The sequence below is a fragment of the Canis lupus genome, chromosome 15 (genome assembly GCF_011100685.1).
Source record: "Canis lupus familiaris isolate Mischka breed German Shepherd chromosome 15, alternate assembly UU_Cfam_GSD_1.0, whole genome shotgun sequence".
In the NCBI taxonomy this organism is placed as follows: domain Eukaryota; kingdom Metazoa; phylum Chordata; class Mammalia; order Carnivora; family Canidae; genus Canis; species Canis lupus.
Genome location: NC_049236.1, coordinates 4,144,526 through 4,151,688, shown reverse-complemented (window position 1 = coordinate 4,151,688; position 7,163 = coordinate 4,144,526). Strand labels below are relative to the sequence as shown.

Genomic DNA, 7,163 nt, shown 5'->3' with positions numbered 1-7,163 from the left:
GTGTGGCAGATGCAGGAACAAGGCGGCCCAGTCTAATACTCCTGGTGCATTTGTAAACAGCTGACACTCAGCCTCAGTTTGGCTCATTTACCATTCATCCTGCACTAGTGACTGATGAGGTTGGGATAATGGGGAGGAGGCTAGTCCTGGAGCCCTGGGGGTTGTAGCTCACTTCGAAGACAGACCTTGACCAGGCAGGGTCAGGCTCTAACACAGAGATACCCAACAGTGAAGCAGTGACTGCCTGAGGAGCTCAGGAAGCTTTTCCAGACTGGGAGGGAGGTATTTTGGATAAGCAGAGAAGTGGGAAAAGGTTGCCAGGGAGGGGGGAATGATTTGCCCAATGCAACACGAATATAAAGGTGCCAGAGGGGTCTGAGGAAGACGTGCTGGAAGTCCCACGTGCCCAGGTCATGAGTGCACTGGGAACTGGGTTGGACTTCCCACGGGTAACTTCCTACCTGTGTGATCTTGGGCAGCTAACTCAGTTCCTGAACATCAAACAGACAAGGACACAGCCTTAGAAGTCCCAGGCACTAAGCAATGCGGTTTGAAACCCACTTCCAAGGGCTTCTGGAAAGGACTTCAGGCCAGAGATGCACATGACCAGATGTTTCAACAATCATCACAACAACCACAGCAGTCCACCGCTGATGGAGGATTTGCTCATGCTAAGCACTTCACCCTTATTAATAGTGATAATAGGGACGCCTGGGTGGCTCAGTGGTTGAGTGCCTGCCTTCGGCTCAGGGTGTGACCCCGGGGTCCTAGGATCGAGTCCTGCATTGGGCTCCCCGCATGGAGCCTGCTTCTCCTTCTGCCTGTGTCTCTGCCTCTCTGTATCTCTCATGAATAAATAAAATCTTAAAAAAAGAGAGAGAGAGAGAATAGTGATAATAGAAGCTACTGGGTCCCACATACCACAACCATGGCATTAGGTGCCAGACAGGGTGATAAGCGTTTACTGGCATTATCTCATTTGGTCTTCACAACACCCCCTCTGAGGCTGGTTTTTATTCTCCCCAAATTGTGAAGGATGAAAGTGACACTCAACACAATGACCAGACTTGCCCAAAGTCGCACAGAGGTGATAGCAGAGCCAGGACCAGAACCCGGATTGCTGACAGTGAGGCCAAGTGGCCAACTCGCCCGGCGTAAGTGAAACTCCTGGAAAGCCACACAGGTGCGCTCAAGTGGCACGTTCTGCAGCCTTCCCTGGGAAAAGGCAAACGCCAGGTCTCTCCAAGCACAAAGAAAGTCTAGAATCAGAATTCCATGAGCATCCTAATTTCTGTGCATATTTGAAAGGACAGATCAGGCTGCAATTAGAAAGCCCCTAACCAAAATTCCAGCCACACCCTAACAGGCTTCGGTCAACATCCGCAGGGGGTCGGAAGCCGAGTCTCAGCGGGAGGGTCTCTGAACCTGGGGTCCCCAAGGGTATGCTGCCTAAGGGACTGGAGGCAGGCACCTGATTTCTCTGCCAAGTGCCTGCAATTATAGCAATTCTCTCAGTGCCGCAGACTCCCGGGAAAGAGTCATCTGGCGTTCAGCTAAACTGATTAGGAATCACTTTCTGTTTCAGCATCATCCCTGAATCTCAAAAATGAGTAGGGTTGCTGCCCAGGCTTTCCAATCGGCATGGCTAACTGCTCCAGAGTCGTCCCAGACGCCCTTGGCAGTTCTGGGGATCTTGTTTCTGCCTCTTCCCCTCGCCAGGTTTGTTCGTGGCTTACTACTTGGGTAACAGTAGCCCCCACTCCTTTCTGTCCTCTCGGTGGGGGAGGTTCCAAAAATACAGTTCAGGATCTTTTCCTCAATCCCATTCAGAGCCCAGGGTCTCTCTGGAGCTTGGGTTAGCCTGGGCAGTGCCAGAAAGTGGCCCAGGGGTGCCCAGTCTTGGCCTATGGTGACACGGGCATCCTGCTCCCTGGTCTTAATGGTATCATAGCACCATTCTCTATGGCACCCAGTTCCAGACACCTGCAAGGTGCTGTTCCCCAGGCCTTTTTGGGCAGTTTCTCACCTTTGTGGGTATATTAGTTATTTGTCACACAACAACTTAAAAATCCCAATGGTTTACCACAACACACATTTGTTTTCAAGTTCATAGGTCTACAGGTCTGACCTAAGTTTGGCTGCTCGAGACTGAGTTCGTGTGGCCCAGTGGCTCTGAGATGGGTTCAGGCCTCCTGGGGCCTAGGCTTAAAGGGCGGTGGCAGCCTGGAGCATGCTCTTTCCATAGCAGATCACAAGGGCACAAGGGTCTGTGGAGAAACGGGGATGGATCTGAGGGTCTCGGCTCCAAATTAGCACACGGTCACTACTCTTTACATCCCAATGGCCAAAGCAAGTCATCTGACCCGGTTCACGACCATCATACATACCACCCACTTGGTTGCACAGAATGCAAAGTCACGTGCTAAAGGGCATGGATGTGTAACTCTAACACATGGATAGAGTGGAAAATCAGAGCAACGGGGACATTATCATTTGAATTTTCATGGGCGACTCTGTTCCTAATATCTGTGGCATCAGGACCTGGCACATCGTAGATGAGCCCTGAGGCTGGACACCGAGCTGTGCACGTGTGCACACATCTGCAGCTGCCACAGGAATGGGCATGGGGCCATGGCTCCCTCCAGAGAGTACATGTGACCCTGCTGTAACCCTGCGACCTCCCTGGAATCATTGAAACAACAGAACAACTTGAGCATCTGGGTTCCCAGGACCGGGATCTGTTCCCCAAGCACCTTGACTTGTGCTGGGGAGCCCAGCCTTCTAGGAGGCAGGCTCGTCCCTCATCATCCAGTGCCAGAGCTTCATTTGGCTCAAAAAGGCCTCACACGGCTCAGGGCCCCAAGATGCTCACACCCCGCCCTCACCGCAGGGATCTCTCAGACACCCCAGGGTCTTGGTACAGAGACTCTCCACACCAGGACAGGAAGGGTACATGCAGGGCATCTCACTGGACCCCCCCCCCCCACCTGCCCCGTGTGCAGATAGGGAAATAGAGGCCCAAGAACAAAGAGATACCAGAAACAGACAGTGGCAAGGCTCCCTGTCTCCCACCTTATCCACCTGGCCCCCAGGCGCTCACATCATCCCCCACTGACCTTGCCTCTGTCCTGTCCTGGGCTCCTCAAGAATCCTGGCACAAGCTGCAGGCCAGTTGATCTGTTTCTACTTGAAAGGCATGGCATTTTCCCAGGGAGGATGAGCTAGTGCTAGAACCAGGGACAGGAGCTGGGTCCGGAAAGCCAGGGCCTGGACCAGGCCGGGCTGGGCTGATAGAGAGGCGGTGGGCCTTCAGCATCCAATTAGCACCCTCTGTTCTTGGAGCTGCTGGCTGAGAGGGCTGCTGAGCAGCTGGAAGAGAGCAGGCTGGCCGGTCAGCTGGTGAATGAGCAGTAATTGGGTGTCAAGCACGCCAGGGCCCACCGGCTCCCCTCACTTCCCCACTAAAGTCCCAGAGACCACCGCAGAGAGCCGAGGGGCGGAAGGCAGCTAATTGGTCCGGCCTGCCCGGCAATCCCTCTCTCCACATTCTGATGCCCTGTCACTCAGCCTCCTTTGTCTTCCATTTCAAGGGCTTGGGGAAAATTGCCCACATCTGCTGAGAAGTTTCCTGTAAACCTCGGGGTGGGAGGGGAGCTTATTTTAAAAGAGGCTCTAAGCAGGGACATTTTGGCACATTTCCCACAAGTGGCCCCAGTTGTCCTAACTGTAGAGAACTGTGGGGACAGCCCTCCTACACACTCCTTCACACTCCTGCTTGTCCGTATTTTTAGATGAGAGTTTCCAAGTCACCCGAAAGCTAATGAAATGCTTTTTTGTTGCCTTTTGCCTGGCAGCATCACTGTTCATTTGGGAGTGGGGGGGGAACTATTAATACTACTTCATGTTTTCCAACTTGAACTAGAAGAAACCCTACCTACCTTAGAGGGGGCAGGTGTGGATGTGAACCAGTGTGCAGGCACCACACACAGGTGTCTGGTGACCCTTGGTATAAGTACGCCGGACACACGAAATGCTGAACTTCGAGGAGTAGTGAGAGAAGGCTGGAATTGCTGTGACAGGTGTGGCTGAGATGATATTTTGAGATATGAATCTCTCCAATCTGTGCTTTTTGCTCCCCTGTGTTTTGCCCGTTCACTCCCACCGCCAAGCCTTGGGAGAGAGGCAACAGGGCAAAAACCAGAAATAGCCTGCAAATCTCTCTGGCTTTGGGGTTCCACGGGGCAGGGGGGACCTTCTCGGGCCTGGGAAGTATCCAGAAGCAGGGGGAGAGCTGGGGTTCACTTTCCATCCCCTCCTCAGGTAGAAGTTCCATCCCCGCTCCCCACCCCAGCCCACCCACCACCATCCTCCTCCACCACCCCCACCCCCACCACCCCCAGGACGGGGAGGAGAGAGACCTAAAGACAACCAGGAGAGAACCCATTCTCATCGCCCCCTAGGATGGTCACTCGGGCAGACAGAACCGTGTGCATCTAAGTAAGCAGATACATGCAGGAGCATTGTATCATTCCCCCACCTCAAGCAGGACATAGCAGCAACAGAAGGTCACCAGGCCCTGTAGGGCACTGTGGGGACCAACGACTCGGGGCAAGAGGTCTATTCCCTGACTCTCCCTCCCAGTGCTTTGGCTCTGCCTAAGAGCCCAGAATTCCAACTCTGCCTGGGAGTGGGGATCCCTGAGGAAGACTGAGGATGATTCCCACCCCTCAAGCTCTGTGACATGAGGGTTCAAAGTCCAAAAATCGATTTAGCAATAGAAAAAAAACCATTTAAGGTAAAATGCCTTACACACATGAATGGGTACACACAGTCTGTGGCCTCAAGATATTTTTGTGTCACCTTCCTTCACTTTATCTGAAACAGCCTGCCCGCTCTCCATAGCATTCGCCACGACCTGATGTTGCAGTCAGCATCTAAGTGGTGGTTTAGTTATTGTCCTTACTCTGAGGGCAGGGGTGTTGTTTGGATGCCTGACTGAGGGCCTAGCACAGAGCAGCCTCAAGGAACAGGTGTAGGACGAATGGGCAGCATGTGTGCTCAGTGGTGACACCTATGGGCAGAAGGGATATTGCAACCCAACTCTACTAAACATCCTGCTCACTACTCTACTGCTGAGGACCTTTCCAGGTACTGCAAGTGATAGGACTGGGGAACTCCAGGGAAAGGAGAAATCGGTCTGGACCTAAGATAAAGACTTAAAAGAGGGAGCCAGAAGCGGTGAGAGCGAAGTAAGAAAAGGGAAGATAAGCCGTCTGACGTGCACAGGGTAGCCACCCACCAAGCCTCACGTTCTGCAGAGCTGTCACCTTCTTTCAGTTTAGTCCTATTCTCCCACTTTTATCTCAAGTCACTTCTCTCAAATTTTTATTGAATTTAAGCATCAGGTGAGGAGAGGACACAGTTGCTAGAGAAGCTTAAAACCGAGCTAAGGAGATAGCACAGAGTGAGTTTGTCTTGACCTCGAACATCTACAGAGTACTTTGAGGCCTGCCGAGCACTTTCCCATGCATTTCCTTATTGGATCTTCCTATGACCTATCCTGGTGGGCAGGAGAGTCACACACTCTGTTTTAGTGATAAGGACACTTGAATTCGATGAATAAAGTAATTTGTCCAAAGCCCCCTGCCTCCCCCCCCCCAAAAGAATCTTGGCAGGGCCAAGTCATCTCTGATTTTATACTTCCTAATGTTTTTGTTTTGGGATCTCAGCCAATAGGTAGTAAAATCTCCCACTGGGGAGATGAGGCCTGCAGCCAGGAAACAAACAGTAGACCCCAGCAGAACACTGGAATTTGCAGGACTCAGGGAGTCCAGGGGTGGAAGAGCCAACCTCACCCTCTGTAAGAGTTTTTTCTACAGTTATCCTCCCAGGAACAATAGTACATTAGGGCTGGGGCTTGAATAAAGTGGGAACCTTGAGGTTCTCCAGCAGCAGTCAGAAAGCCAGGTCCTCCGCATTGGGGCATCCACATTCTGGTCTTTGTAAGAGGAGACCACTGACTGCACCCCTGGGAATATTTGCCTTAATTCATTATCAAACTGCTTGCAATTATCAAACTGTGCTCCCTCAAGTTGACCTTTAGCTGGGGAACAGCTATATTTAGAGAAAACCAGCCCTTTGTAATTACCCCCACTCAGATTACTTAAAGGTCGGCTGCAGATGTGACAGTTTGATCCGTGGGAAGGGCTGTTTCCAGGATCCCTAGATAATTATTCAAACCAGACGATAATTAGCAAATGTTTTCTACAAATGAATCTGTCCCTGTTGTTCGGCCCCAGAAGGGAGCCCAGAGGCTAACCAGGCCAAAGTTGCCCCCCCGTAGATAGAGTAACAACAATCCCTTCACGCACCTCCATCCCTTCACAGTTTACAAAGAGCTGCAAATCTCCCCTGGCTTCCTCCTCACATGGGCCTTACATACAGGAGACACATGTTGGTGCTTTACAGGTCCAGAGAGAGCGAGTGGACTTGCTCAGCCCCCATGGTTGAACCAAGACTTAACTCCAGGTCTTCCGACTCCAAATCTCTTGCTCTTCCCTAAGAAAATGTCTCCGTCAGCAAATATTTATGGAGTGCCACTTTGAGCCTGGCCTTTCAGCGGGCTGCAGAAAAGATAGAGGACCCCAGCATTGGCCCCTGTGTGCAAAAACTCAGGGTGGGGTCGGGAGATGTGACACATTTAAACACCACAGGTAAAAGCATCTCTAGGGAGTGTCCATAAATTCCCTACAAGAACAACTTTGGGTATCAGAAGTGAAGAGTCCATCTACGTAAGGAGATTAAGGAAGGGTGTTGGTGCAAATCAACCAAAGACAATGGATTAAGGTTCCATATTGGAAGGAAGGAAAAGCATTAAAATGGAGTCAACTGATATCCTCACTTAACACACTTATAGTAACTAACTAATGGAATAGCACATGTCACCTGACCCCAGTCTGAAGAGGGATTGAGGATGTAGAGGACATAACCACAAGCATAACTGTCTTGGTTGTAAGGATAATCCTGGAGTCCAAGGCTTCCAAGAAACCCATGGAAGGACAGCTGGGGCAGGGAGGGTCTTTACGCCCACTTTCCCCTCACCTAGAGAACCTCCATTTATATACATTTTACATTTTGAGCTTCCAGTAAATAAGGAGTCCATG

The 7,163-nt window shown here is 51.3% G+C and overlaps 1 long non-coding RNA gene across 1 annotated transcript; it reads right to left on the bottom strand.

Annotated features, from left to right (window-relative positions):
* Positions 1–2,992: 2,992 nt before the first annotated feature.
* Positions 2,993–6,695, bottom strand: LOC111098951. Its single transcript, XR_005370157.1, has 3 exons — positions 6,372–6,695; positions 3,939–4,085; positions 2,993–3,396 (listed from the first exon to the last, which is right to left on the bottom strand). It is a non-coding gene; the product is annotated as an uncharacterized LOC111098951 (long non-coding RNA).
* Positions 6,696–7,163: the final 468 nt, after the last annotated feature.